The sequence below is a fragment of the Eptatretus burgeri genome, chromosome 4, assembly GCF_056783735.1.
Source record: "Eptatretus burgeri isolate ZD-2024b chromosome 4, Ebu_testis_v1, whole genome shotgun sequence".
NCBI lineage: Eukaryota > Metazoa > Chordata > Myxini > Myxiniformes > Myxinidae > Eptatretus > Eptatretus burgeri.
This window is the reverse complement of record NC_140964.1, coordinates 25,206,765-25,230,065: the sequence shown is the minus strand read 5'-3', so window position 1 is coordinate 25,230,065 and position 23,301 is coordinate 25,206,765. Positions and strand designations below refer to the sequence as shown.

At 41.0% G+C, this 23,301-nt stretch overlaps 1 protein-coding gene and 1 pseudogene across 1 annotated transcript in view; one reads left to right on the top strand and one right to left on the bottom strand.

Annotated features, from left to right (window-relative positions):
• The window catches only part of LOC147027647 (uncharacterized), a 96,095-nt gene extending 74,705 nt beyond the window's left edge, over nt 1-21,390 (bottom strand). Inside the window, exon 1 of the mRNA XM_085877182.1 lies at nt 21,082-21,390. The gene's annotated coding sequence lies outside the window, so the exon portion shown is untranslated. The remainder of the gene's footprint in view (nt 1-21,081) is intronic.
• LOC147027648 (U1 spliceosomal RNA) lies at nt 11,725-11,861 on the top strand (annotated as a pseudogene).
• Nucleotides 21,391-23,301: the final 1,911 nt, after the last annotated feature.

The following is a 23,301-nucleotide window of genomic DNA, read 5'->3' as shown; positions in this document are numbered from 1 at the left end:
TTATATTGAATTACCAAAAGAAATAAAACTAAAGAAGGCAGTTGTTAATATTAAGAACAATGATAATAAATGTTTTCTCTGGTCTGTTCTTGCTCACTTACATCCACCAAAATGTAATTCAGAAAGAGTAAAACAATATATGAAATATGAGAATACCTTGGACATTAAAGATTTTAAATTCCCAATGCCATTAACAGATATTCCTAAATTTGAGAAAAGAATAATCTTTCTATTAATGTATATGGATTAACGGATACAAACAAAGTTCAAATATTAAAAATTTCAAACAACTATAAAAATGAAGAAACACACATTGACCTTTTATATTTTAGTGTTGGAAAGAATTCACATTACACATACATCAATAATTTATCAAGATTAATCTCTTCTCAGGTATTCAGAACAGCAAACAAAATATATCCTTGTAAGCGATGTCTTAATTCATTTCATACAAAAGAACGATTAGAACAACATTCAAAATATTGTAGTAATCATAAATCAGCTGTAATTACAATGCCTAAACCTGGTGAAAAGATTTATTTTGAAGATTATAATAAATCTATCATGCACCCATTTGTGATATACGCTGATTTTGAATGTATCCTTAAAAAGATAAATACTGCTTCTCCTAATACAAAAGAACCATATACAAATAAATATCAAAAACATATTCCTTGTGGTTTCTGTTATTATATCAAATCATCTGTTGGAGAAAAGTATAACAAACTTGAACATTATCGTGGAAAAAATGCTTCACAAGAGTTTGTAAAACGATTAGAAAAGGATTGTATAAGACTCACTAAATTAATGAAAGAAACAAATGAACCGATGAAATTAACCAAAGAAGAAAAATTAGAATTTAGAATGAACAATATCTGTCATATTTGTGAGGGGGAAATTAAGGAGTCTAAAGTTAGAGACCATTGTCATCTTACTGGTAAATATAGAGGTCCCGCTCATTCCTGTTGTAATCTTAATTATAAATTACCTTCTTTTATTCCAGTCTTTCTTCACAACAGCGCCAACTATGATACACATCTATTTATAAATGAACTTTCAAAAACACCAGGGAATATTTCTGCCATAACAAACACAAGTCAAAAGTATATTTCATTTTCAAAAATGATATTCACAAAACCTATAACTCGTATTAGGTTTTTAGATTCTTACAAGTTTATGGGAACACCACTAGCCTACCTCGCATCAAATCTAAGCTCCACGGACTCTTTTCCAAATCTTAATTCATTCTTTCCAAAGAGGAAATTCTCACTCAGGGAGGAAATTCAGATTAAAGAGAGAATTCAAAGTAAAGAGGAAACTCTAATTAATGAAGAAATTCTAACTGAAGATGAAATTCTAATTATAAAGAAAATTCGAACTAAGAGGAAATTCAGATTAAAGATGAAATTCTGATTAAAGAAGGAATTCTTACGAGAGAGGAAATTCAAACAAGGAATGAAATTCAAAGTAAAGAGAAAATTCTTACAAGTAAGGGAATTTATCCTTATGATTATATGGATTCATTTATGAGATTTAAAGAAACACAACTTCCTTCAAAAGAAAGTTTCTATAATAACCTTTATGAAGAAGAGATAAGTGATAAGGAATATAAACACGCACAAGAAATATGGAAAATATTTAAGATAAAGAACCTTGGAGAATATCACGATTTATATCTAAAAACAGATGTTTTATTGTTAGCTGATGTGTTTGAAGCTTTTAGATCACTCTGTCATAATAAAAATTGTTATGGATTAGATCCTGCCCACTATTTCACAGCTCCTGGTTTAGCTTGGAGTGCAATGTTGAAAATGACAAAACAAGATATAGATTTAATCAGTGATGTGGATATGCTTTTGATGATTGAGAAGTCCAAGAGAGGTGGAATATCACAAGTATGTTCAAAAAGATATGCTAAAGCAAATAATAAATATCTTCCAAATTATGATAGTGAAAAAGATAGTAATTATTTGATGTATTTTGATGCTAATAATTTGTATGGATGGGCAATGTCTCAATCTCTGCCTTATGGTAAATTAGAGTGGGTGGAAGAAAAGGATTATGAAAAGGCTTTGATGAATATTGTTATTTCTTCTCAAGAGGAATTGAATGACGAAGAAGAAGGTTATATTTTGAAGTTGATTTGAGGTACCCGAGTGATCTTCATAATAAGCATAAAGATCTTCCTTTTGCATGTGAGAAAGAAACTCCAAAGAAAGAATGGTTAAGTGATTATCATAAAAGTTTTAATATTAAAGGCAAATCAACAGAAAAGTTATTAACAACATTCTATGATAAAAGAGGGATATGTTTTACATCAGAGAAGCTTAAAACAGTTTTTGAGAGAAGGATTGAGAGTAGCTAAAATTCATAGAGTTTTAAAATTTAAACAAAGTCCTTGGGTGAAAAAGTATATTCAATTTAATACAGATATGAGAGCAAATACAAAAGTAAAATTTGAAGGGGACTTTTATAAATTAATGAATAATGCTGTATTTGGAAAGACTATGGAAAATGTTAGAAACAGGCAAAACATTAGATTAGCAACATCTTGGAAAGAAGCTTCGAGATTGATAAATAAACCAAGTTTTGAGAGAGAAGAGGTTTTTTTCAGAGAACTTTTCTGCAATTCATATGAAAAAGGAAAGTATTGTAATGGATAAACCAATTTATATTGGAACAGCAGTTCTTGATTTATCAAAGATATTGATGTATGATTATTTGTATAATGACTTAAAGAAATAGTATGGTGAAAATGTTTCATTGTTGTATATGGATACTGATAGTTTTATCCTAGATATAAAAACTGATGATGTTTATGAAGATATGAAGAAAAATATTGGAGTATATGATACAAGTAATTTCAGCAAGAAGAGTGAGTTATTTTCCAAAAAGAATGAAAAGGTTATTGGTAAGTTTAAGGATGAGTTGGGTGGAAAAGTAATGAGTGAGTTTATTGGATTGAGAGCAAAGGCATATGCTTATAAGTATGGTGAACAGATTGATAAGAGGTTAAAGGGAATAAAGAAATATGTAATAAAGAAATCAATAACTTTTAGAAATTATTATAATTGTTTGATGAATAAGAAAAGAAAGAATATAGGAAAATGAATACAATAAGAAGTTATAAACATAACATATATAGTGAAGAAGTAAATAAAAAGGCATTAGGAGCCTTTGATGATAAGAGATTTATTTTAGATAATGGAATAGATTGTGTTCCATATGGATATTGTATGATAGAGTGTATAAAATAGATTATGTTTTGATGGGAAGATGGGTTAGGGTTTTTAAGGGCTACCGCCGCGTTTTTCACAATATATAAATGGTTAAACCAAGTATTAATCAAACTAAGAGTGGAGAAAATCTCAGTCTTGGTATATAAATGGAAAACATAATGAATGTGAAAAATATCAAATAAGTCTTATTGAAAAAAATAACTAAAACAAAGGTAAATAAAACAAATAAGCGAATTAATTTAAAAAACTAGTAAGTTAGAGGATGTAAAGAAAAAAATGAATATCCTTGAATGGACTGAAAACTTTGATGGTTATCAATTGAACAATGAAAAAACAATTTACTATAATCTCAAAATGATATGTGGCTCAGGAGGTGGTCAGATGAGAGCATTAAGAGAAGTTTATCATTTCGTAATGGCACAAAAGGGGTATCTTAAAAAATATAAAGATTCAAATGTTTTGTTTGTCAATATTTTAGATGGGGATTATTGTGCAAAGAAAATTAAACTATTGAAGGAATTTGAGAATGAACAAATCTTTATAGGTTCAATGAGTGAGCTGTTCAACCCCCAGGTGTTCAATTCAATGAGGTTCAACCTCCAAGTTAAAAGGGGAGACAAATAAATATACCTTGGGATAAAAAGGGGGGTTTATTTTTAGGGAAAAAAAATATGAATCGCTGAAAATCCCCCATTCATTTACATGGGGAAAAGTGAGCCAGAATCAGTATTCTTACCCTACTCACAAGGAAGCAAACAGGTTATTGATCACGAGAGCACGACCTCTGTACGACAAGGTAAGTAATATTCCTCTCAACTTTTCTAGTCTATTATCAATTTTGCTAACTGTATTTAACCAGTTCTGAGCCATAAGCTGGAGTGCCAATGTACACACCGAGATAGCAGATGCCTTCCTTCTCCCACTGCAAGTTTCTGGGAAGATGAGGCAAACCAACAGCCGGGGTATGGCCAATTCACAGAGCTTTACATTTGCTACAATTTATTGTAGTTGTGCAAGCTGAAGAGAACTTTTCCAAGTCATTTAATAACATGGTGACATCATCACTATTACGCACCATGACACACACATCATCAGCAAATGCCGAGATAACAATTGGCCTCTCAGTTGGTATCACAGGAAAGCCTGGTAGACTAGCATGAAGGCGAATTAGGAGGGGTTCAATACAGAGGGAGTCGAGAATGCCCAATAACGGACATCCTTGATGGACTCCTCTTCCAACCATCAATGGTGCATACAGGCTATTATTAACTTTAATGATGCTAAAACATGATTACACAACAAAGAGACATAGGATATAAAAGTTGCCCCAAAACCAAACTGTTTTAATGTGTAAAATACATAATCATGGCGAATAGAATCGAAAGCTTTCTCTTGGTCAAGTAAAAACAAGCCAGCATTCTGCTTTTGAAGAGCACAGACATCCCACAAGTCCTGAATTAATTTTTTTTTTTTTTATCATGAACAGACCGGTTTGGAATACAAAAAGATTGATCAAAATTAATTAAAAAGCTAAGAAAAGGCTTTACACGATTTACAAAGGGCTTGGAAAAGATTTTGCAATCCGCACAAAGCAGAGAAATAGGCCTCCAATTCTGCAAGGTCTGGAGATCTCCTTTCTTCGGGATAAGGCACACGACAGCACGGCGACGACTTAAAGGTAACAAAGCATCTTGTAAACTAAACGTAAAAATATCTAAAAGTGTTGGTCCAAGCAAATCCCAAAATGTTTTATAAAATTCAACAGGTAAACCATCAACGCCAGGTGCTTTATGATCATGAAGGTCATTAAGAGCTATTAAAAGTTCATCTACAGTAAAATCTTGTTCTAAAGAATGTTGTTGCGATTATTCCAATTGTGGTAGATTTCGGGTAAAATCAGACATTGCTCGTTCATTACTTTTCTTTGTGGTCAAAACATTCTTGTAAAAAATCCCGAATAAAACACTTCAACTGAGCATTGTCTTCGATAATTTGTCCATCACTTGAACGTAAGCTTTACAGTTAACGATCAAACACCCCTTTTGAAGATAATTGACGATAAAACCAGAAACAGGTAGCCTTTGGTCAGCCTGCTTCTTGCTCGCTCACCGCAGGGTCTTCAAATGCCGTTTTGTCCACTCAGCTCAACAATGATTGCTTTGGAATAGGTCAGTTTCTGTATGATACTTCACACCTATGAATAGCTGAATACATCGCTAATCGCTGATCTTCATACCTACGAATACCTGGATACATCACAATGCTTATAAACACCTGGTGATGGCAGTGTTTGTGCCTTTATTTAATTTTCACAAATGTGATAAGCTATAGAATCTCTTAACATGAGCCGAATTTCAAAATTTAAACTGCAGAATTGACCTTAGCAGCATTCATTTGTCCATTTTGCACATTGTTCGACACTCCAGGCATCTCAGTGATGTTTAGTATCACCAATTGCTAATTGCTTGCCAAGCCAGCCATTCCTTATCAACTGTTAAACTGTTTTGTTGGAGTGCTTGTTGGGGTGCTTAATTGTGGTGTCTGGAATTGATTCCAAAGTACTCAATTCACGATTCCAACCATGGAACCTCCTCCAAAGCCTCCTCCACCAGCATACAACTCTCCGGAAGTTGAGGAGATGAAGGCGCATCAAAGAATCGGCGAATTGGACAAACGAAACCATTTTTTTAGCAGTTAGAACTCCTGCTCAGCACAATCCCGCAATTTGGCTCAGGTTAAAAGTTTTTTGAGCTTATTGCATGTGCGGAAATTAAACAAGGGCGCAAATGGTGGCGTGGCTTTTTTGACAATTGAAGGAAAATGCCCTTCCTTCCCTTCCTCTCCCCAAACGCTTACCTCCTCCCAAAGCCTCTTCATCTCCAACCCCTATGGACGTCTCCTGGCAGTGTTTAGTATGACCCATTTGAACGTGCTGCTTGAAGGTACCTCATTTCATTCAATCCTGTACTAATACCGGCAGACTGGATAATCTTCCCCAATGCTTCCCCTCAAGTCCCCCTACCAAATGAAAGTCGAACCCTCCACATTTCTCCTTAACTCCCACTACCAAACGCAAGTCGAGAACCCCTACCACTCTTTCCCCATCATGTCCCCCAAACAATTGCAAGTCCTGCAAATCTTCCCCTCCACCCATCCTCCTCGCTCCCACCCCCTACCAGAATGTATAGTGACATGTGGTGAGGCGGCACTCTCTCCCACTTCCTCACTCCCCCCACCCATCCTCGCTCCCCTCTCCCTCTTTCTCTGTCCCACAGGTCTCTAAAAATTCCTGTCACTAAAGCGACGGTTCATACTTGCTATCTTCTATACCAATAAATGTCAGTGTGTGCATGTGTGTCCTGTGTGTGTCCTCCATAACTATGAAACCTCACAGCCTGAAACTTTGCATGCATACCAAGGTCACTCCAAGGATGTGCACGAGTGCAAAATTGGGTATTTGGGTTAATTAAAATACCACTTTTGAAGATAATTAATGGCCTTATTTAATTAAATCCTTTATCAGGCACATCCTTGGCCACCTCACTATCCAGGGTCTTTAGGCGTATCCTGGGTTACCTTGCTGGGGTCTGAAGCCACCATATTTTTTGGCCTGTAAAACCATGCCTTGACTTGGAACAGGCCACAATGATTTGTTAACGACAAAGTTTTTTTTGTTTTTCACTTTCCTCACTCACATCATCGAATGCCTGATCATCATCGCTAAGATTCAATGGATACATCGCAACACTTACAAACTCGCGGAGAAAAGTATTCATTTGTCCAATTCAGACATTGCCCAGACATCTCCAGGAGGTGTTGAATACGACAGATCATTGCTTGCCAAGGCAGCTGTTCCTTATCAACCATTTCGTTGGAGTGCTTCCTTGAATGCTTAAGCTACTTGGTGAGCATTCGACAATATTTGCACTGCCACTGATTACTTTATTCCCGTTTCATCCCTCGATGTGGAGTACTACAGGACTCCATGATATTGATCGACTTGAACAAAGTTCAGAGGCCGTTCGCCTGCATTGGCCGCATATTGTTCTGCCGTGTAACAAACGGTGGCTGACTCTGAAAATGTGAAATTTTATTTCACGACATTTCCCCTTTTTGTACAACTCACCACTTGGGCAGAGATAAATACAAACAAAAATTAACCGTTTCTTTGTTAAAGGTCTCTTCAAACGTTTCGTGGAGTGCTTGGTGAATCCACTTGGGACACCTTCTTCAACCTTCAGTGGTCATACTGCGGTTCGATGCCAGAGGTGGGAAGACAAAATAACGTATATGATCACAATGAGTGAAAAATGTTTTCAGTTGTTAGGAAGTAATGAATCGCCACATCACAGAAGGAAAGCAGAGAGGCATACAGTACATGTTCACTCTAAGCTGTCCATCCCGGGTGTGAATCCTGATCCAGCTGTAAACTGTCATCCGGTGTTCAGTGCCAGATTTATGGTGGTGGAAGCTCCAGGGCACACATGGGTGGCCCTTTCTGCCATGAACGATGAAGCAAAGCAGTGGTTTTCAACCTTTTTCAGTGATTGCACCTGTGGAGGAAATAATTATCTTAATGTATTCTCTGGCGTAATTGTGCTGGTGTTTTAAAAATATATAAATGTATACGATAAGTCGAATGCTTCAACTGTGTTCTTTCCCTTTGGCCAAGAGTCTTTTGCCCTAAATGTTGATAAAATTGTGTTGTTGTGGAGCGGTGTGACCTGGGCTGATAACAGTGCTTTTCACCTATAAGACACGTATGCAGTTAGAGTTAAAACCGCCCCCACCACTCTCCCATGAAAGTATAAATGCCTTGAAATGTAATCTTGTTTTAGTGCAAGCACGTGTGATGTATGGCATCTGTGGCTTGTACTCCTTGGGACTGACCAAGTACCAAGTAATAACAAGCCGGCAGGCAGACATGGGAAGTCGACTATCCAATATAACCTGACGTGATGGGCCCGTTTGATGGGGGAATGACCTGAGGATTAAGCACAAGAAAATTCATGATTCGAGCTTCAAGGGTTAATGCTGCAGATTGTTTTTTCGTTAAAATACCCCCACATTTAGAGGTTTTTCGGCCGTTGCTAGGCAACGGAGGGGTCCATAGCAACGGTTCTTTCTCACACATAAAGGCCCGGTCACACCTTGACGTTTTAGCCAGCGATGGCAACGTATTAAAATGTATGTAAAACGCTGGCTTACGTTGAACTTTTGATGTTTTTTTTTTTAAAGATTCGGACGTATTCATAGCGACTTGGTCTTATGTATAACGCATTGGTAACGGACACAGAACGTTTAGTTGTGTTATAGATAACTTATACCAACAAATGCTGAACCTGTTGTCGGCCTACACAACCGATGCCCAACGATAGTCTAACTTAGGCATAGCGCGTTGCACGCATCGCCGACGATGTCGTGACGTAGCCTATTAAAAGGCTGACGCACGATTCGAATCATAACTGCCGTAGAAATGGAAGTGACAACATCGCGGTCACACCATGGCGATCTTGCCAGCGTATGCCGACCTAAGAAAAATGTGTCTAAAACGTTGGGGCACATCAAATACGGTATGAGTAAGTTTGGTATACGTGAGTAGAACGCTAATGTACGCTATCATACGTCGTAGTAAGTAGAGTACGGCAAGAAATTTTAAACATGTTCAAAATTTTTGGACGTACACGGCGTATGACACACGTTCCGCATGCGATGGGGATAAGTTTTACACACGATATGTGGACGCTTACACACGTCCACAAACGCTACTTATAAGCTACTCATAAGTCGAAACACGTCGCGGTAATGTCTTTTTTACGCGAAACTTATTTCTAACTTATGTTTGACGTGCTTTGAACCAATTCTTTACGTAGTCCCAACACACATCGACGTATGTAGACGTATTCCAATGACGTCTTCCGGTCGACAAAAAAACAAATGAACGCGTTTCTAGCTTACAACTGCCATATAAAGACGTGTTCCCAGCGGTTTTGGGTACATTAAAATGCTGCTCATAAAAGGGGAACCCAACAGTGTTTGAGTCCTTTTTGAGTCGATGTCCATGTCAGCAGTAACAGGATCAGTATCAGTAGTAGTTTGTTCATGTTGGCAGTAGTAGGTGAGTGTGAGGGGGAGGGTGTGGGTTATGATGGATCGTCCTTGCGTCCGCGTGTCCACGGGTAGGAGACATCTTTTCACCATTGTTCGAAGTTCTTCGCGGCTAATTTTTTATGGGGCTTTTTCAACAATGAGCTATGGCTTGTTTTTACGATTTAGGTCTATTCATAACGGGTTGGACAAATGCACAATGAACTAATAATGTGCATAGAGTGCTTTGATTACTTATAGATACGATATACCAACGAATAATTATCGTGAAGCCGGCGTTCACAAACTATGCCCAACAATAGCCTAACTTATCCATATCGTGCAGCAGTTTATCTTTGCCGGTGACGTAGGGTTTGCTATTCATAGGCTGCCACTCAACGATTTAAATGGCTGCATCTCCATTATTGAAAGTAGATGCTTGCGCTCAACAATTGGATTTTTTTTTTTTACACTCAACGACTTTTAAACGGTACCACTCAGCTATTTTCATTGTTTACAATGAACGATTTAAATTGCTGTCACTCGCCTATGTTTTTTGACGCTGGCGCTCGGAAATTTTAATCGTTTCTATTGAACGTGCTAAATCGCTCAAACCCCACTATTGAAAGTAGACGCTTGCGCTTAACAATTGGATTTTTTTTACACTCAACGACTTTTAAACGGTACCACTCAACTATTTTCATTGTTTACAATGAACGACTTAAATTGCTGTCACTCGCCTTTGTTTTTTGACGCGTTTCTTCTGAACGTGTTAAAACGCTCAAACTCGACTATTTTAAATAGACGCTGCCGATGGACAATTGGAATCATAGCCAAGCTAGACATCGAAGTGTGAACATCCTCGTCATGCCGAAGAAAAGTTTGAAGAATGCTGCAAATAAGTGTCCTGGCCGTGGCCGTGGACGCTGACGCAAGGACGATCCATTATACCGACGTCTTTCAGCCTATGAGTAACTTAAAAGTAACGTCTGTCGACGTATGGCAACGATCGCGTAACGTGCCAACAACACGTTAATCATAGGTTAGAAATAAGTTTCGGGTACGCTAAACATTACCTCGGCGTGTCTCAACTTATGATTAACTTACAAGTAGCATGTGTTGACGTCTGTCAACGATCGCAGACCGTGCATACAACTTGTGGCCAGCATAGCGGAACGTGTGAGTCATACGCCGGCATACGTCGTGAAATTTCAAGCATGAAAAAATTTGAGGACAACCAAAAAATTTCAACGTTTAAAGCCAGCGTACAACGACGTATGGCAGTGTTTTTCAGCGTGCTCTCAATGTTATCAAAACTTACCCATAACGTATTCAACGTGTGCCAGCGTTTTAGAAAAAAAAAATTCAAAAATCGGCATACGTTGGCTAAAACATCAAGGTGTGACCGGGCCTTAACGAGGACATACCATGAACCTACCATACCAGTTTCATCTATATCTGACTCATAGTCTCCGAGATATAACGAACTTTGTTTTATTATTGTTTTCGACCAGGGTTCATTCAAAGTCTATCTTCTCCGACAGTTTTCATAGGATCCGGCTCGAAAATTTTGACAATATGGCTGAATGCACTGCCCATAGTCGCTCGTGGCCCGATTTTTGAAAAAATTAATTTTTTATGATTTTTCTAAAATTTCAAAGTCCCGTTGCAAGGCAACGGTGGTGTCCGTAGCAACGGATCTCATTTCCACACAACTCGGTCATGGTATGAACCTACCAACCAAGTTTCATCGAAATTGCCATTGTATTAACTGAAATCACCATTTTAAATACTGAAAATAAGGGGAGAAAGAAAAAAAAAAATCTCAAAAAAAAAAATTATGAGATTTTTTTTTCGACTAGATCGACTACCCAACAAAACTCTGATGTAATGTACTTCAGCTGTGGAAAGTGAATTAATCGGGTTGGTTTAATGGTTAACTAAAAAGTAAGATAAATAAAAATAGAACCAAATAATATTGCAACAAATGGGGTTTCTGTTTGTTCATTGTGTGAAGGGATTTAAAACTGAGTCGGCGAGATGTTAAACCCTGGAAGTTAAATAAGATTCCACAACAACGCAAGAGTTCTACAACGATCACTACGAGGTTGGGTGAAAAAAAAATCCACATCAGTTGGTGCCGTGAATCGGATGTGCTTAATCTGCTGGAGGCAGTGCCTGGAGGAACGACAAGTGCTTGAGCAGAGGTAAGCGGAGAGTGTTCCTCGAGGGTGAGCTGTCTTAGCGGGTAACGCATTCTCGAACGAAGAAAAGTACATCGTCAGATAATTTTATTGATAGAAAGAAGAGGATCCGGCAGAGAGAGTCCGTTTTAAAGTAAACGATAAGTACTGTAGTTGTTTTAGAAAAGTGCTGGAGGAGAAGAGGACTTGCATTGATACCTACCTGATCGGAGAGATACTGTGATCATTAAGACAGTATTCTCAGGGCGAGGCCGACCCATTGCACTTCAGGAGGGGAAGGTTGACCCTTGCGATTTCCCCAAATGTGGGAAACTCGCTGTGCAATTTGAGCAGTGCAGAGGGCACAGTGCAAGAAGAGGCTCGACGAGGAGCCAGAGGAGTAATTAAATGGGCATGATGAAGCGACATGCCACAGACCGCGCAGAGGACGCACGAGATATATGTTTGCATTGATACGGACCGGCTGAGAGAGAGGCCGAGGACATGACTGAGACGCCGAGATAGGGTTAGGGTTAAGTGGAAAATAGATAAATATTATAAGTTACCTGTTTGTAAGAGTTTAAAGAGTTACCTTTTGTTCATTGAACTCACTGGAAGTTTGTTGGCAGTGAGGTTGTTATAATATATTGTGTGGAGGTTTTACGGATTTGTAAATGCAATGATTTGCACGAAACGTTTTGTTGGGTGCAGGAGACGATTGTCCGGCTGTGAGCGTGGTTGGTGATTTGCATTGAGATGCATGTGTTGCTGAGTGAGTGTGAATTCAATCGGTGGGGGTCTGAATTGGAAACGATTGTGAGCTCGATGAGGAATTAAAGATTACTGGACGATGTGATACATGAATGTCTTGTTAGAAATAATAATATTGCAGCAGATAAAGCGTGAAGAGAGATGGACATTCATAAAATAATAGTAATAATTGTGTGAATTACTGTGGGATCTGAGATTTTTACTTCGAGCGACGTTATGGGTTTGTTTTAAAGTCAATTTAAATTCTGTTTTCATTTTTGGTGGTCATTAAGCATGTTTAATATTTGATTGTCGAAAATCTGTAGAAAAAAACTGATATTTTATGGGGTTTATGCAGAGTGCAGTGTCTCAGCGAGGCAATTCGATCGAGCACGTAAGAGGGTTACAGGTTGCAGATTTGTCACGGGTCACGTGACGCCGCGGGTTTTTGCAGACAAAAGCCTGAGAATTGTCCCATTGGTGGACTACTTATCGTGAGGGTCTATGAGATGAATGATAACACTTTAGAAGGTTTAAGAACGTCCTTCATGGGTTTCTGTAAAAATTCTGATGAAAAATGAATATTTTAAGGTTTTGTAAAAATATTTGTCACGTGATCGTACGCGATCACAAGCGAGTCTGAGACGCAATGCTCGTGAGTGTGCGTGTTGAAGCCATGACAGAGTAATGCCAAACTGGGGTTTTGCCTGTCTTAGAGTTTGTTTTATCTTCCCACCGGATGTGGAGAGAACTTCCTGTTCCTTGTTGCTTGGTGTTTGTGGTGCACCCTCTCGACTGAATCTGTTTAAAGTGGTCCATTTAGGGAAAAAGTGTTGAAGTTTTATTTAAAAGCCATTGGGATTTTGGATAAATTGAAATAACAATTGTGAATGTTTCGTCGGGAGGTGAGCTCTCGCTGGCATTGTGATAATTTGTAATTACTCAACCCGGCAGGTTTGAGTGCTGGGCAAGCTGTGTGGACGTGTCAGAAATGTTTCGAAGATTTTGATCTGAGTTGTAACCATTGTACTTAAAAGATGTGATTTAAATGTAGAAACGTGATTTGGAATGATTTGATGATGTTTAGCACGTGGGAGATTCACAGATAATAGATGTTGCCCTCGGATGGACGTTGAACTCGGCGTATTGTTTTTATTCGTCTGTGAATGTTAATGTTGCCTGAACTAGTGATGGAAAGGCAATGGCAAACAACCCAGTGTAACCCTTTGATCGATTCAGTCAAGGTAAATTAATAATATTTGATTGGATAGATGCTGAAGATTTTATTTTTTTTGGTTTATTGATTTTAAAAGAAAATATTTTATTGTTTAGACCAAAAAAGCTGTTTAAGAGAGATTGGATGTTTTATTAGTTTGAAGTTTCAGATGCCTCCCCCAAGACTGTGATAAAGTTTGGGAAGGTTCAAGCAACATGTGTGGACGGAGTGTTTGAGCTGCAATTTAAATGATATTCGCATGACGACAGATTTGACAAGTGATTTGTTCAACTTTTTAAACTGTATTTAATTGTTTTGATAAAGGAAATGGATTAGTAACTGCTGTTTTGGTGAGAGAGAAGTGGATAGATGGAAAATGTCAGAGATTTAAAATGTTGATGGAATATCTTTGTGAAAAGAATTATTGATTGCAAATTGAAACGCTGATAAAGACTGTTTGCTTTTACATGGAAATAGCAAACGAGATGAATGTTTTGAGTATACATGCAACTGAGATTTCTGTATATTTTAATTGTCATTTATAGAAATAACAATTAAAGGGATAAAATATTGATATGACATATAATGCAAGTTGAATGCTTCTGTAAGAACCTTTGTCAGTCTTGTGGAAATACGTGAACCCATGACGTTTAATCGATGTTAACCTTGATTTTGTTTGTTTCGGAGTGTTGAGAGCAGTTGAACTATGCAAATGTACAATTTCGTCCAATGAAGCTTTGAAAGAACTTCTACCGAAAGATTGCACGATGGGGAGAACCCAGATTTGGGTGATTGGGCATTCAACACATGATCATGAAACTACCCCCTTCCTGGAGATGAGATGAGCAATGGGAAAAAAAAAGAAAGAAAAGAAAAACCCACTGAGGAGAAGGTTGAGCAAAGTCTTAACGTCGCTGTTGTGTGGTGCCTGCCTGGAGGAATGTCTGCTCTGCAAATACATCGTGAACTTACTGCGGCTGCTTCAATGCATGACGAAGGCCTGGAGGTTCACACGTCGAGTCCTCTGCAACATGTGTTCAATGGTGCAAATGGGGGCTCGTGCTGCCACCGTGACTGCATCCAACTGCACAGCTCGCTTGGTGAATGAAACCTGATTGCACAAACTGCTGCTGTGAGGCCCCAGGCTCTGTTGGGGCTGGATCTCTGTTTACCTCTTGAGTCGTTTTCATCTCCTTCAACCCAGTGTCAGGCCCAAGCTCATACTTGCCAACATCTACCTTCTCCTCAGCTCAAGGAGTGCTTTGACTGCGTTTCCCCTTGGGTGCTCTATCTACACCCTGACCTGTTTATCTTCTGATTGCGGGGAGCATGTTTTCAATGTGTGACACATGCTGATGAATAGGCCATAAATTAAATGGAAACGCACTCACTTTTCTGAGACTGAGCACTCACTGCCATTGTTGATTGAACTTGAGTGATGAATATCTTTCTCCTTCAGGAACGGGATATGGTAATCATGTGTAATATAATTATTCAAATTTTTCTTAGAAGGAAAAAACGGGGGACTGGAGGAAATAATTATCTTAATGTATTCTAAAGTGTAATTGTGCTGGTGTTTTAAAAATATATAAATGTATACTACAAGTCGAATGCTTCAACTGTGTTCTTTCGCTTTGGCCAAGAGTCTTTTGCCCTAAATGTTGATAAAATTGTGTTGTTGTGGAGCGGTGTGACCTGGGCTGATAACAGTGCTTTTCACCTATAAGACACGTATGCAGTTAGAGTTAAAACCGCCCCCACCACTCTCCCCATGAAAGTATAAATGCCTTGAAATGTAATCTTGTTTTCGTGCAAGCACATGTGATGTATGGCATCTGTGGCTTGTAATCCTTGGGACTGACCAAGTAATAATAAAACTCTGATGTAATGTACCGAAGTTGTGGAAAGTGAATTATTCGGGTTGGTTTTATTGTTAACTAAAAAGTAAAATAAATAAAAATAGAACCAAATAATATTGCAACAAATGGGGGTTTTGTTTGTTCATTGTGTGAAGGGATTTAAAACCGAGTCGGCGAGACGTTAAACCCTGGAAGTTAAATAAGATTCCACAACAACGCAAGAGTTTTACAACGATCACTACGAGGTTGGGTGAAAAAAATCCACATCACACCCTAAACTTTCATGTCCTATTCTGTGGCACCCCTATTCGATTTTCTCTTTGTATTTGCCTAATGATATTCAAATTATATTTGCCTGAAGAACATTGCAGGCTCCACGAGTTGTTATTGGATAAAATACATAATTTCAGGAGCGCTTTTGTTATCACCAATGGACAGGATCGCACCTGGAAACAAGAAATATTACCTCAACATTACCTTCACAACAACTACACCTCCAAGAACACGATCGCATCCAGAAAAATAAATATTACCTCAACATTACCTTCACAACAACGACGACACTGCGAAGAACACAATCGCATCTGGGAAAAAAAAAATATTACCTCAACGACTACAACGCAAAGAACACAATCGCATCCGGAAAAATTTATATTACCTCAACATTACCTTCACAACAACTACACCGCAAAGAAAACGATTGCATCCAGAAAAATAAATATTACCTCAACATACCTTCACAACAACAACAACTACACCTCTGAGAACACGATCGCATCTGGAAAAATAAATATTACCTCAACATTACCTTCACAACCCCTCCCACCTCTTTCTTACTCCTCCCTCCTCTCTCCCTATTACTCCTCCCTCCACTCTTTACTCCACCCTCATCGCTTCCCCCTTCCTCCTCTCCATTACTCCACCCTCCTCGCTCTCTCCTCTCTATTACCTGTTTGTGGGCAGGGACAGGTGCAGACTTCCCATGACAAAAGACACGTCATACATGTGTAAAAAGATCTCTCGACCCCCTCCCCCTAACAGCTAACCCTCCGAACAGGAGGAGAAACATAGGCTGCAAGCAGCCCCTGCTGAAACTCTCGTCTGTGTTCAGTGAGGACCCGAAGAGCAAGGATACGGTCAAAAGAAACCACACACACACACACAAGCATTTAAAGGCCATTTTCCCCGCTAAAGGAGGGGTTAGCCGGTCAAAAGAAACCGTATATACATATACATATCAAAAGAAACCGTATATACATATCAAAAGAAACTGTAGAAACATATACATATACATAAAAGATATTGTTATGAATCTGGAAACCATGCACACTCAACATTCAGGTCCCAAAGTTAGTTATGCCGGTAAATACATGTGTAGTCACGACCCCATCCTTTTGTTTCGCAGGAGGATTACATGTGTGCATTGTGACGTCTTCAGTTAGGTTTTACAACCAACGAACCCTCCAACAACCATCAAACAACCAACAACCATCCCATCTGCATGACCCAACCTACCGATCACCACCCGTTGGCTGCTCGTACCTTGACTTGCCGAGAGCAGGCCTCACGGTTCCAGTCCTCGGCTCGTAGTTCTTGTATGGCTTTTTCAGCGTTGACCCTGTTACTCTTCTCGAGCGAAGCCACGTGGAGGAATAATTGGGGTTTCCGAACAGGGGCCACGGCTCCGTCCTTTTGGGGAGGGGCCGTAGTCCAATGAGGGACAGACAGAGAGATGATTCTCGCCAAGGCCCCTCCCCGTGTGGGAGGATACATATGTATATATATATATATATATATATATATATATATATATATATATATCCCCGAGCAGACACGGAGGGTGGTTGTCGTTGGCGTTGGGAGATCTGGGGTGCTTGAGAGGTTGCAAGTTGGTTGACGGTGGTTGGACTGGAAAGTGAGTGGGTCAGCCTGTTCCTGGAGCCTTGGTGGGTGCCGTCCGCGACCCTGATCTCCACCCCGGAACTCCGATTGCTCCACGCGGCTGCCACCACGAGCCACGAGTCCCACACGTGCAGCTGGGACCTTCGACGACCCACAGGTGACCATCCGAACTCTGACCTCCAGCTCATCTCTGTCATCGGCTGGAGGGTCCAATAAAAACTCCGGGGTTTCTTTTCTTTTTGTGTGTGTGACTGCATGTGGGCCCATCTATAAGTAGAATTGTTTAAGTGTTTAGTTCATCATTGTAAATACTGCATTGCATATTCGCGATAAGTCTCGCTCGCCTCTTCTGTCTTTTGATTTTATTGTAAATAAATTATTAGAAATGTTCCCAGCTCATTTCCGTCCTTTCTTTATTTGGTCCAGCATGGTCCGGGTCTGAGTTCAGATGGGGTTTCATCCCCGATAATCCGTTCATCCAAGCCGGCACGGCTTTGGCAGTTTCCGCTCAGCTGCAACCGAGCCGGAGTTGGTAGTTGCTAGTTGGAACTCTACCGCAGTCGGTAGAGTGACCCAGTTCGAGAAAGACGTCCCGAGGGCGTGAATCCCCGGTAGCCAAGACTGCGTGGTTAGTTAGGTATATTGGGATCTCGACAATTAACCCTACGCCACGCGGTCGAGATATTGGTGTTTCACAGTCGATTAATCGACCCGCCGGCTTCGGAGTTATCCGGAGCGATGGCTTTCAATTCCGGGGAGTCTGGTGGAGACGACGCAATTTTCCCCAACTAACGGTCGTTCTTGCCACAGACCCCCGGTCCACAACAATATATATATATATATATATATATATATATAATTTTAGCAATCTTGGTGTGTGTGTGTGTGTGTGTGTGTGTGTGTGTGTGTGTGTGTGTGTGTGTGTGTGTGTGTGTGTGTGTGTGTGTGTGTGTGTCCGCTGTTTCTCGACAACCCCTGGTCCGATCCAATTGAAACTTGCCAGGTATATTGCTGGGGCCCTGAGTATGTGCCTTTTCAAGATTTGATATTAATCGGACAAGTGCTTCCCAAGTTATGGCCATTTATTTCCCAATCAATGACAAGACACGTTGCTGCGTAGGCATGGCCGATGGGGAAGAGATTCGCAGCCGCGTTCCCCATTACGGGTTACAACGTACGGACTTCCGGATAGTGATGACTTACTGTATTCTAATAATGTCTCGATTTTTTTAGGCGAATTTATAAACACAATGCCCCCAATCCAGTCGTCGTTTACGAGAGCGAAGGAACAGCCTGTGTGTTTGTTTGAAAGGTTTTACTTTGCATGCACGGCCACGCACGTACGTTTTTTTTTTCTCTTCTCTTCTCTTTGCGTTTTTCCTTGCGATGACATTGCGAAAAGGCAAAATACGTTGGCGGTAATTGAATAATTGGCCATTAAAACTAAATTGCGAATAATCGTAACTGCGATATGCGAACTTCCGGACAGTGAAGACTTAACTTCTGGACTTCCAGATAGTGACGACTTACTGTATTCTAATAATTTTTCGATTTCTTATGCACATTTATAGATAAACACAATGCCCCTATCCAGTCGTCGTTTACGAGAGCAAAGGAACGGCCTGTGTAGTTGTTTGAAAGTTTAAAAAAAAAATTTTTTTTTGGTTTGCACGTACGGGCACGCGAGAGTGAAGGAACGCCCTGTGTGGTTGTTTCTGGCACATGGTGTGAAAGTTTTTTTTTTTTGCATGTACGGCCACGCACGTACTAGTAGACATACATATATATGTTTATGTATATATATATATATATATATATATATATATATATATATATATATAAATACAGTAGACTAGGTGTAAGTCGGCAGCATCAAAAAGTCCCGAATTTATCTCATGTTAAATCCCTTTGAATAAAGGGTCATCCCTCTGTAAGTCTTCGTCTAAGTCGTCAGATGTTGTCCATTCCCACGTCATGGAAACTCAAGTAAATTACCACTCCTAACTCGTCACACGGAACTGCTGCCTCGTGAGAAGCCCGATTTCATGGAATCGTGATGCTCGCTCATTGGTGTACACCGCCTGTGATAGGCTATTTAAAACTGCGTACACACGTTGATCGCACTGCAGGCAGGACAATGGCGACTAAGCGTAAGCTTACAACTAAAACCTACCAAGAAAAATACGACATTATCCAGTTTTGCGAGGCAAACCCACTGATGAAGAAAACAGACATAGCTGAGAAGTTGGACATCAAACGGCAGACATTGAACGATATCTTGAAGAATAAGGGCAAGATATTTGGACAAGTGGAGAAGATCGTGAGGCCGGTGGGAAGTGTGAAATGCGTGAAATGTGTGTCCTTTGAAGATGTCGATGACGCGCTCATCATCTGGTTTCGGCAAATGTCGGCTCAGCCAAATATTCGGCCGATACTGTCTTTCGGTGGAGGATTGCCCAGCCAACATCATGGAATACAATGACCGGTTTGAATCTTTTCTCATGCACCAGATGCCCAAGAGTTTGAGGCATTCAAACATAACGGATTACTTCGCGAAGAAGTAAAGGATCGATTGAGCTTAGTGTTGAAGTCCGATCATGGTTTTATATTGGCTTGTTTTGTACATTACCGCACTCACTTACACATAGGCATTGAGTGGTAATCATCACCACGATGACTGTGTGTCATGTAATTTGTCACCATACCATCACCGATGGTATACGAGTTGTCTTACAGAGTTGTTCATTATCTTTACTTTTGATAAACTGATTCATGAATTCCATCTTTGCTTGATCACTTTCTAACTCACCAATGAACCCCCACCTATGCCCCGAGGATTGCGTTTTCCTTTTGGTACAATAGCCGGCTCTCACACATACGTGTCCAGGCCACGCGAGACTTCATCCTTCACCCCACAGTCATCATGAATGTTCGCATACGCGCAAGTCGTCACATTTTTCTCAGTCCCGATGGTGACGACTTACGCCTCGTCTACTGTATATATATATATATATATATATATATATATATATATATATATATATATATATATATATATATATAATATATATATATATATAATATATATTATATATATATATATATATATATATATATATATATATATATATATATATATATATATATAGTTGTGGGGTCGGGTGAGAAGACTAAGAGGTGGGGGAAGCTACATCGATTCCCACCAGACTCCCCGGAATTGTGGGCCGTCGCTCACAGATAATTCCGCGATATGGCGGGTCGCTTAACCGACCATGGCCAATAACTCAACTGCATGACCTAGAGTCCTCCCATCTAGAATCGGGATACCTAATTAACCACGCAGTTTAACCACCGGGGAACCACGCACTCGGTACGCTTTGTCAGAACCGGATCGGATCACCTTTCCGAATCGGATGCAGCCGAGCGGCACTGCCAAGGACGTACCGGCTGAAGTAGGAACGGATCGTTGGGAATAAAGACCTGGCAAAACTGAGATTCGAACCATGCTGGACCAATGAGGGAAAAGACAAAGTGAGCTGGGAACATTTCTACAATTATTTATTCATTACAGCAAGCTTGGAAAAGCATGTGGCACAACACAGGTTTATTGGGTATGTAACGCAGGGAAAGAGGAGAGAGGTGTGGGGTGCGACACTAATACAAGCAACTTACTAAAGCAGACTTGACGCGAGATTATTCACAGCAACAACAATAAAAGATCTTCTTCAGGCTGACTTATCGGACAGGCGCCAGCACACTCAGATACACACACAAAAAAAGAAACCCCAATGAAAAGGACTTTTGCAGCCAGGGAGGGAGGGGGTTGAGGTTATAGTTTTCGGTACCTGGGTGTTTTGGAGGAGGGATGCTCCGTGGTGTGGCACCCGACAATATCCGCATTGTTCTGGCCACAGCCGCACGTGTGGGGATCGTGTTCCGAACAGGAGGAGCTTGAGTGGAGAAGGGAGGAGTCCAGAGGGCGAGGGAGGAGCAGTAGGTGCGACCAGGCAGGAGGCTTGGTCGAGAAGCAGGAAGCGAGGTCGTGTGGGTGGAGACGAGGAACAGAAGCCGTCGAGGCGAGGCGAGACGTGAGTGGAGTCAAGTAGCAGGAACACTCCGCGTGAAGACAACCACACCGAAGACACACACAACCACCACCACACGGAGGAGAATCTCCGTCTTTTATAGAGCGCGGAGGTCGGGGGAGGGGCCATGCCGAATCACACGTCATCGCGTGAGTCGGCGTTCTGACTGGCCCCGACTCCTCACATGATCCGCCATCCTGGGCCAGATTTCGACCAGACGCCAGTATAACCCACCCACCTGGGTGCAAAAAGCATACGTGACACACCACACGTCTGGCCTCCGTAGATTATGGAACTCCACTCCAAAGTGCACGTTGCGATTTTGCCTCAGAAGTGATCGTTGGGGAGGGTACCATGGGTTGTCATGCTGTGGTAAGCGAGACGAGGGGCAAGCGAGGCAGATGTACCTCAGAAAAGAAAACATGGGAATAGAATAAAAGGGAAAATGATTATTAATCCTCCTAATGCCCATCACAACACAAAAGGAAGGGGTCTATCTGCACGTATGTTAATGGCATAACTGACTCGGGACAACTATCTGTTGTATGCATGCGGTTCTGAGAAACACATATATATATATATATATATATATATATATATATATATATATATATATATATATATATATATATATATATATATATATATATATATATATATATATATATATATTGTTGCGGTCTTCGCGCCCGCCGGCGTGCGAACGGCCACGTAACTCGAATCGCGGCACGTCGCCCACCGGACGGACAATCCAGTCGTGACCCTCTCGGACTAACGCCGGGAACCAGTCACGGGTGGACCTTTCGGTCTCACCGCGATCGAGCCAATCAGCCCCCGCGTGGGATAGGGTTGCTCGCCAAATTCGAACTACCTAAGTACCCACGCGGAGGGTAGACCGGGCGATCGCACCTCGCCACAGGTCGACTTCGGACACGGGCCACTTAAGCGACCCGTTCCGTACTATCAGAATAACCGAGCGGTGTTATCGTCGACCTCGACGGTTCGATTAATTATCGGGCGTACTCAGCCCACTACCAACCCTTTACGTGAAGCAAGATGGGGATTCAATGGGGGAAAAGACGGCGAAGCGGGAAACAGTTCAACAATAAAGCACATTTATTCTCGGCACACGGGAAGCACACAAATACAATTCCACCAAATGCACACAAAAAGAAAACACAATTCCATTTACACAAAAAGCAAACATAAAAGTGAAAACACAGTGCAGAGCTAATTCCGACTACCGAGCACACGGCAACACTTATACAATTCTACTTCACAGACGGCGCCGACAACACATACCCAAAACCAAGGAAAAGAAATACCCTCAAGAATGAGGTAGGCCTGGGGCCGAGACCTGGTCGGGCCTACCCGTCTGGTGATGAGACGCGGAGCGGCGATGGCCCCGCAACCCGCGGGCCTCGTGGGCAGTGCCTGGCAGGGGGTGGGAACGGGGCCCCCTTGGTCGCACTATCTCAGCGCGGGGGGAAACAGGAGGGGGGTTGCTGATGCTCGGGGTATAGAGGATCTTTATTATGTGCGACGAGCGTCTCCACCTCGGCCAGGTCGCGCTGCCGGCCTCCCTCGGGCGCGCAGCTCCTTGCACGACGCGAGCACCCTTCGTCCGACTCGCCGCCTCTCCACAGCTCGTCCCCTCCGGTCCGACTCTCCTTCGCCTCGTTCCGACCTTTACGACTCCCTTCTTCCTCGTTCCGACTTCTTACTACCCCTTTGACTGACGAACACCGTCCTTTTATCCCCCCGTAACTTCGCCTTTGACCCCCTCCCTTTGACCTTTCACCTCGCTCCCCATTGGCCCGACAAAAAGTGGGCGTGAAGGCTTTTTGATCCACAAATTTGCATATATCGATCGCCCTGGGGGCGGGGCCAATTCGCCCCTCGCTCACCGATTGGACGGCAAAAAGTGGGCGTGTGTCGTTTTGGATCCGTTTTTGAAGCAGAAAATCCGTGATTTTGTAC